Consider the following 8,482-nt stretch of genomic DNA (forward strand, 5'->3'; position numbering starts at 1 on the left):
TGCAATGTGTAATAATCACATTGGTGATTATTATAAATGGGGTGTCTGTTACCTCAAGTATTTGTCCTTTGTGTTACAATCTAATTATATTTTTAGTTATTTTTACATGTACAATTAAATTATTTTTTACTAGTCACCCTGTTGTGTTAGCAAATACTAGATCTTATTCATTCTTTCTATTTTTTTTACCCATGGTTATTCTATTTTTAATTTTCTGAGGAATCATTATACTGTTTTCCACAGTGCGTACCATTTTACGTATTCCCACCAGCAGTGCACAAAGGTTTTGATTTCTCAGCATCCTCACCAACACTTGTTATTTTCTGGGGTTTTTGGCAGTTGCCATCCTAATGGGTGAGAGGTGGTGTCTTGTGGTGGTTTTGGTTTGTGTTTCCCCAATGATTAGCAATGTTGAGCATCTTTTCATGTGCTTACCGGCCATTTGTATATCTTCTTTGGAGAAATGTCTATTTAAGTCCTTCACCCATTTTAAAAATCAGGTTATTTGTGGCCTGGCGTGGTGGCACACACCTGTAATCCCAGCATTTTGGGAGGCCGAGGCAGGCAGATCACAATGTCAAGAGATCGAGACTATCCTGGCCAACATAGTGAAACCCCGTCTCTACTAAAAATACAAAAATTAGCTGGGCGTGGTGGTGTGCACCCGTAGTCCCAGCTACTTGGGAGGCTGAGGCAGGAGAATCACTTGAACCCGGGAGGTGGAGGTTGCAGTGAGCGGAGATTGTGCCACTGCACTCCAGCCTGGCGACAGAGTGAGACTCCATCTAAAGAAAAAGAAAATCAGGTTATTTGTTTTTTGAATTGTTGAGTTGTAGGAGTTCTTGATATGTTCTGTATATTAATCACCCATCAGATATAAAAACGAGACTTTTAAGAATTGCATTGGCCGGGTGCAGTGGCTCACGCCTGTAATCCCAGCACTTTGGGAGGCCAAGGTGGGCGGATCACGAGGTCAGGAGATTGAGACCATCCTGGCTAACACGATGAAACCCCGTCTTTACTAAAAATACAAAAAATTAGCCAGGTGTGGTGGCGGACGCCTGTAGTCCCAGCTACTAGGGAAGCTGAGGCAGGAGAACGGCGTGAACCTGGGAGGTGGAGCTTGCAGTGAGCCAAGATCATGCCACTGCACTCCAGCCTGGGCGACAGAGCGAGACTCTGTCTCAAAAAAAAAGAATTGCATTGCAGCCAGGTGCAGTGTCTGATGCCTGTAATCCCAGCACTATGGGAGGCTGAAGCGGAGGGATGGCTTGAGTCCAGGAGTTTGAGACCAGCATGGGCAATATGGTGAAACCCTGTCTCTACAAAAAATACAAAAATTAGCTGGGTGTGCTGGCACCTGCAGTCCCAGCTACTTGTGAGGCTGAAGTGGGAGGATTACTTGAGGCCAGGAGATCAAGGTTGCAGTGAGCTATGATCATGCTATTGCATTCCAGCCTGGGCAACAGAATGAGACCTTGTCACTAAATAAAACAAATAAAATAGAAAAAGGAACTGCATCCCAGGAAGTTGGGAGGAGAGTGCTCCCAGCCAGGGTCAAGGAAACCCCATTCTGACTTCTTAACACATACCTTTCTACTTGAGCATGCCTTAGACTGCCCAGTTCAGCTTTCCAGAAGTTGCTCAGTGAGCCTTAGGGGAAAGAGGATCTTGTACTTACAAGTAAACAAACTAGCAACATACTTTTAAGAAGAAATGAACTAAGCATTGGGGAAAAAAAAAAAGGGAATCACAGCATTTGTTCAGAAGAACCAAAGGAAAGCATGGATTGAAAATGTATAAAGGAGCATGAAGGGAGTAAAACATTAAAGATCTCTTTGTTAATTGAGATTTTTAACTTTTATTTTTTTTTTAATTTTTTTTTTGAGCTGGAGTTTTGTTCTTGTCACGCAGGCTGGAGTGCAGTGGTGCGATCTTAGCTCACCGTAACCTCCGCCTCCTGGGTTCAAGTGATTCTCCTGCCTCAGCCTCCCGAGTAGCTGGCATTACAGACGCATGCCACCATGCCCGGCTAATTTTTGCATTTTTAGTAGAGATGGGGTTTCATCAAGTTGGCCAGTCTGGTCTCGAACTCCTGATCTCAGGTGATCCACCGGCCTTGGCCTCCCAAAGTGCTAGGATTACAGGCATGAGTTACCGCGCCTGGCCTGAGATTTTTAACTTTTAGAATTGACTTGAAATACTCTTGATTATGATTTCATCATTAATGTCTCTGTGTGTGTGTGTTCACATGTGTGCACATGCATTCGGGGTTGTCTGTGTATCTGAACTATAGAATCAATGATAGTAGAGACAGGGTTTCACCGTGTTAGCCAGGATGGTCTCGATCACCTGACCTCAGATCCGCCCGCTTCGGCCTCCCAAAGTGCTGGGATTACAGGCGTGAGTCACCGCGCCTGGCCCCTGATCTTCCTAAAATAAGTGGGCAGTTTGCTTCTTCTTCTTCCTGACACGGTTTACATTTCAAAGCCTTCTTCTCCCTACTGACTACTGACACTGAAAGTTGCCCCCCAAGCCACTCTCCCTAATTCGGGCGTCCCCCTGCCACCCCTGTCCTGTGGTGGTGAGCCTGGAGTTGGGGCGGGGACAGGATGAACCATCTCAATTGATTTACTTCTTTTTCTACTCTCATCTCATGGAAGAGGATGAATTGTACAGGAGGTAGAGACATGGTTAAAGAGTCAGGAGATTTGTTTTCTAGTGCTGGATTTGTTATTAATTAGCTGTATGATTGTGGGCAAACTACTGTATCTTTTGAGATAAAATAAGACTTGGGTTAAATAATCTATGAGTTTCATTTCATGTCTAAGGCGTGGTGGCGGGCACCTGTAGTCCCAGCTACTTGGGAGGCTGAGGCAGGAGAATGGTGCGAACCCAGGCGGCAGAGCTTGCAGTGAGCTGAGATGGCACCACTGCACTCCAGCCTAGGCGACAGAGCAAGACTCTGTCTCAAAAAATAAATAAATAAGTAAAAAGAAAAAAGGAAGATCAGGACTATCAGTTGGCAAAAAACAAAACAAAACAAAAAATACAAAACAAAACCTGAGAAGGTTTATTTTAATGAGCATAAAGGATAAAAATATCTAATGTATACAAGTTTTCACAATGAGACCAATCATGGAGGTGGCAAGCTGAGTTGCGTGGTCGACATTTGGAGAAAGACAAGTCACAGGCCAGATGGAAGCATCCCAGGTTTCCTCTTCCCACTGCCCTGCCCCACCCACCCTGTCACACTTCCCATGGCAGAGGCAGCAGAAAGTGGGCAGAGGAAAAACCACTGACATCAGCAGATGCTGAGTGCAGAGGGGCGATGCCCAGGGTAGGTCATCCTGGGGGCTCATGAGCCAGATTGGAGTTGGCTGGGAAAGACACACAGACACCTCTGTGCCCTCACCCAGCTCCATTCGGGAGCCCTCAAAGCCGCGTGCCAGATGTGGCCTCAGGTGCTTGATCATCTGATTTTTCAGAGAAAGAATGATGACCAAAATGAAGGACTGAGGCTTGTCTTGATCATCGAGGTTTATTAAGCCACTTGAGGGCGGGTCTGGGAAAAATACCGCGCCTGTGGGACACACCTGTGGCTGTTTTTCATAAGAGGATTTCAGGAGGTTTAACATTTATATACGTCCTCAGAGGTGGGGGTGGGGCGAGTAGGGAAAGGGACAGGCCGGCTGCGAATGGTGCATTTTACATAAGAGAAGGTGAACATCTGGAGAGGAAAAAGGGAAAGAATCAAGCTGGGCGTGGTGGCTTACACCTGTAATCCCAGCACTTTGGGAAGCCGAGGCAGGTGGGTGCTTGAGCCCAGGAGTTCGAGACCAGCCTGGGCAACACAGGGAGACCCCCATCTCCATTAAAAAATACAAAAATTAGCCGGGCGTGATGGTGCCTCCGTGTGGTCCCAGCCACTTGGAGAGGCTGAAACGGGAGGATCACCTGAGCTTGGGAAGTGAAGGCTGCAGTGAGTTGTGATCCCGCCACTGCACTCCAGCCTGGGTGACAGAGTAAGACCCTGTCTCAAAGAAAAATAAAAAAAAGATCAACAACAACAACTACAACAACAAAGTTAAAACTATAAACTAAATTTCTCCCAGTTAGTTTGGCCTACGTCCAGGGATGAACAATGGCAGCTTGGAGGTTAAAGGCAAGATGGAGTGGGTTAGGTCAGATCTCTTTTCTCACTGTTATAATTTTTACAAAGGCGGTTTCAGGAACAAGGCAATAAGAACGGGGGCACACATGTGCACACCTCCCCTCTTCCATCCCCTTTAGACTTTGGAGCGATCGTCTCAGTACTTCAGCATATCCAGCTGCTGTAGACTGAATGTGTGCCCTCCCTAAACCCATAGGTGTATTTTATTTTATTTTATTTTTGGAGACAGAGTCTCACTCTGTTGCCCAGGCTGGAGTGCAGTGGTGCGATCTCGGCTCACTGCAACCTCCGCCTCCCAGGTTCAAGCGATTCTCCTGCCTCAGCCTCCTGAGTAGCTAGGACTACAGGCACCTGCCACGATGCCTGGCTAATTTTTAAACATTTTTTAGTAGAGGTGGGGTTTCACCATGTAGGCCAGGCTGGCCTTGAACTCCTGACCTCAAGTGATCCGCCTACCTCGGTGTCCCAAAGTGCTGGGATTACAAGCGTGAGCCACAGTGCCTGGCTCAAACACAGAAGTTTAAATCCTAAACTCCAATGTGATGATGTTAGGAGGTGGGGCCTTTGGAAGGTGATTAGGTCATGAGGGTGGAGACTCCGTGAATGGGATTAGTGCCATTATAAAAGAGACCCCAGAGAGTTCCCTCACCCCGTCCACCATGTGAGGACTCAGGGAGAGGAGGGCTGTCTATAAACCAGGAAGCAGCCCTTACCACACACCAGACCTGCCAGCACCTTTCCTTGGGCTTCCCAGTCTCCAGAACTGTCAGCAATAAATTTCTGCAGTTTAGAAGCCACCCAATCTATGGTATTTTTATATAGCATCCTGAATAAATTTAGATACCAGTTATTCTCAACTGGAGATGCCATTGCACCCATTCTACACACACACACACACACACACACACACACACACACACGCACACACTCTCATACCATTTCCCATTGGTGTTTGGAAATGTATAAAGGGGTGTTTTGGCTGCCACAATGACTGGGGGTGCCCGAGTAAAGTAGGGTGAATCCTTCCCCACTCCCACCTCATGGAATTTTGCAGATGAAGAGAACCTTCATCTGTAAAACAAGAGCGATAATAGCGCTTTCCTCACAGGGCTGTTTCTTTAAGGTTGCCTGAGTTAATGTCACAGTTTTCATCCTTCTATTGTTTCCTTTTGAACACTGTGATCTTCTGGCCTGGCTGACTCTCCTCTTGATGCCCGGAGCTGAGACTGTCCTTGAGCATTCAGACGAGCATGTCTAAATCCACAGCAGGCCGGGCTGCCCTGTCCCATGGCCATCAACACTGCCTGGAGGGGTGACAGTCCACATCTGGGCATGGATTGCTGCTCTCACCTAGTTTTCCCAAACCCAAGATTATGTCCATGAGCCAGTGACATAGTGTTACTTTTATGGTCACTGGTACTTGATTGACATACTGAACAGAAAGTTTTAATACAAAGAAGAAATACATGTCAGGTTAAACATATATGGTAATCACTGTGTTAATTAAATGAATTAATTTAAGTAGATAACAGTAGGTGCTTCAGAGAAAGAATTTTGACACAACCGAAAGGTCCATTCCAACATAAGAATGTTACTCTCTGGAAATTACTATGTTCCAATGTTGGCTGGCTATACACCATCTCCAAAGGGACCAAGATCATAGCTAAGAGTTTTTGTAACCTTGCTGTGTGTTGTGGCCTCAGGCTAGACCACAAGATTTACCACTGGATACAGTGGAGAGATCAGACTTGCATTACCTTAATCTAGGGATTAATCTTAACTCTAATGATCAGATAGCCAAGTAGCCTCCCTCCTCACTATGGTACAATATGAACACCATGTTATCATCTATAGCACATCCCTAACAAAAAGATTGAGCCGGGTGCGGTGGCTCACGCCTGTAATCCCAGCTCTTTGAGAGGCTGAGGGGGGAGGACTGCTTCAGGCCAGGAGTTCAAGATCAGCTGGCCAATATGGTGAAACCCCATATCTACTAAAAATACAAAAATCAGCCTGGCGTGGTGGCACAAGCCTATAATCCCAGCTACTCAAGAGACTGAGGCAGGAGAATTGCTTGAACCTGGGAGGTGGAGGTTTCAGTGAGCCGAGATCATGCCACTGCACTGCAGCCTGGTGACAGAGTGAGACTCTGTCCCAGGGGGAAAAAAAAAAAAAAGATTGAACCAGAATTATGTTTAGGGATACAGATGTAACTTTCAGTTTACAGGAAAATACAGGAGACAAAGGAATAAGGTAAATGCCACCAGAAGCAAGCAACCAGACAAACTCCAAATAGGGAGATATACTTGGGGAAAACGGATCTGGTCCTTTCAACAAACCAGTGCCAAGAAAGAGATTAAAATATATTTAAGATCACGCCTGTAATCCCAGCACTTTGGGAGGCTGAGGTGGGCGGATCACAAGGTCAGGAGATCGAGACCATCCTGGCTAACACAGTGAAACCCCATCTCTACTAAAAATACAAAAACAAAATTAGCCGGGCGTGGTGGTACGTGCCTGTAGTCCCAGCTACTCGGGAGGCTGAGGCGGGAGAATAGCACGAACCCGGGAGGCACAGCTTGCGGTGACCTGAGATCGTGCCAGCCTGGGCGACGGAGCAAGACTCCGTCTCAAAAAAAAAAAAAAAAGATTTAAGAGGCATAACAAAATGGTCTTGGGTCAAATCCTATTTGAGACAAGCTAAATATCAAATTAGGATATTTTTGAGGCAGGGAACTTGAATGTAGAATTACTAATTTTGCTAAGTATGATAATAGTATTTTGGAGATTGTTTTAATGTAAGAAAATGTTTTTCTAAGGAGAATACTGAAAATTACACACACAGAGCTAGAAATATTTGGAGGGGCTGAGCAAGAGTACACACTTGTCCCCATTTTAGACAACTTCATCCAAAATTCCTGGTATCTGGTTTAATTAATCAACAAATGTCAAGTAAGCCTTGACTGTGGACTACGCTCTATTAGATATTGTTGGGGGTATGATGGAGAATATGCTGGTATAGCTAAGGAAATGAGGTTCACTTGATAATAGAAATGATATTCTAAACCATACAGCATACACTGGAAATGCCACTGGCTTTCCAACACAGGGAGCCCAGTGGGGGCCATGTGTTCTATGAAGGCTTCAGGAGGAGCAGTGGCGGGGGTGTGTGAGCAGAAATCTGAAGGCTGCACATAATGTGGACAGCTCTCTGTGGCCCCCCGTGTGTGTGCCTGCACACGTGTGTCCCACACTCACACGTGTTGAGGGAAGAGAGAGATCCTCTCACATTGTTTTATACTCAGTACCTGTTTTAAAAAAAAAACAACAAGGAAGTAAAACCAAAGACAGGCAGCCTGGCGCCAGGCCTGAAACTAGGCCTGGGCCTGCCTGGCCTAAACCCAGTAGTTAAAAATCAACTCATAATTTAGAAACCAATGTTATTCATAGATTCCAGACATTGTATAGAAGAACGCTGTGAAACTCCCTGCCCTGTTCTGTTTCTCTCTGACCACCAGTGCACGCAGCCCCTGTCACGTACCCCTTGCTTGCTCAAATCAATCATGACCCTTTCACGTGAAATCTTTAGTGTTGTGAGCCTTTAAAAGGGACAGAAATTGTGCACTCAGGGAGCTCGGATTTTAAGGCAGTAGCTTGCCGATGCTCCCAGCTGAATAAAGCCCTTGCTTCTACATCTTGGTGTCTGAGAGGTTTTGTCTGCGGCTCATCCTGCTGCAGTGTGATACAGAGAGAAATCGTTCTTGCAACTTCCACTTCTTGGATTAATTGGCAGATTTTGCACACAGATTTTTCTTGCTATACATTTGGAATTAAAATTTCTTTGCCTTAGAGTGATCATTTGTGGTTACTTCCTTAGGATTATTATGTTATATAAATACTTGTTCTTTTCTGTGTTTGAAGCTGTTATTATCTCCCACCTTGGCTACATGTACACATGTGAAGGCTTAATCTTTTCTGAATCTGTGTCTGATCAGTAAGAAGCTTCCTGTAGAAGGTGTTTCATGCTGGTATTTCCTTTTTTTTTTTTTTTTTAACTTTGTTTTGTTTTTGCTTTAGACATGAGGGCTCACTCTGCCGCTCCTGGCTGGAGTGCAGCAGCACAATCATAGCTCACTGAAACTTTCAACTCCTGGGCTCAAGTGACCCTCCTGTTTCAGCCTCCCATGTGGCTGGAATTATAGGCATGAGCCACCCCACCTGGCTCATACCGGCATTTTTTTCAAAATTTGAAACTGAATTCAGATCTAAACACATTTTTCTGAAATTAGTATAATCATTGTGAAAATA

This window comes from Gorilla gorilla, chromosome 7 (assembly GCF_029281585.2).
Source record: "Gorilla gorilla gorilla isolate KB3781 chromosome 7, NHGRI_mGorGor1-v2.1_pri, whole genome shotgun sequence".
Lineage (NCBI taxonomy): Eukaryota > Metazoa > Chordata > Mammalia > Primates > Hominidae > Gorilla > Gorilla gorilla.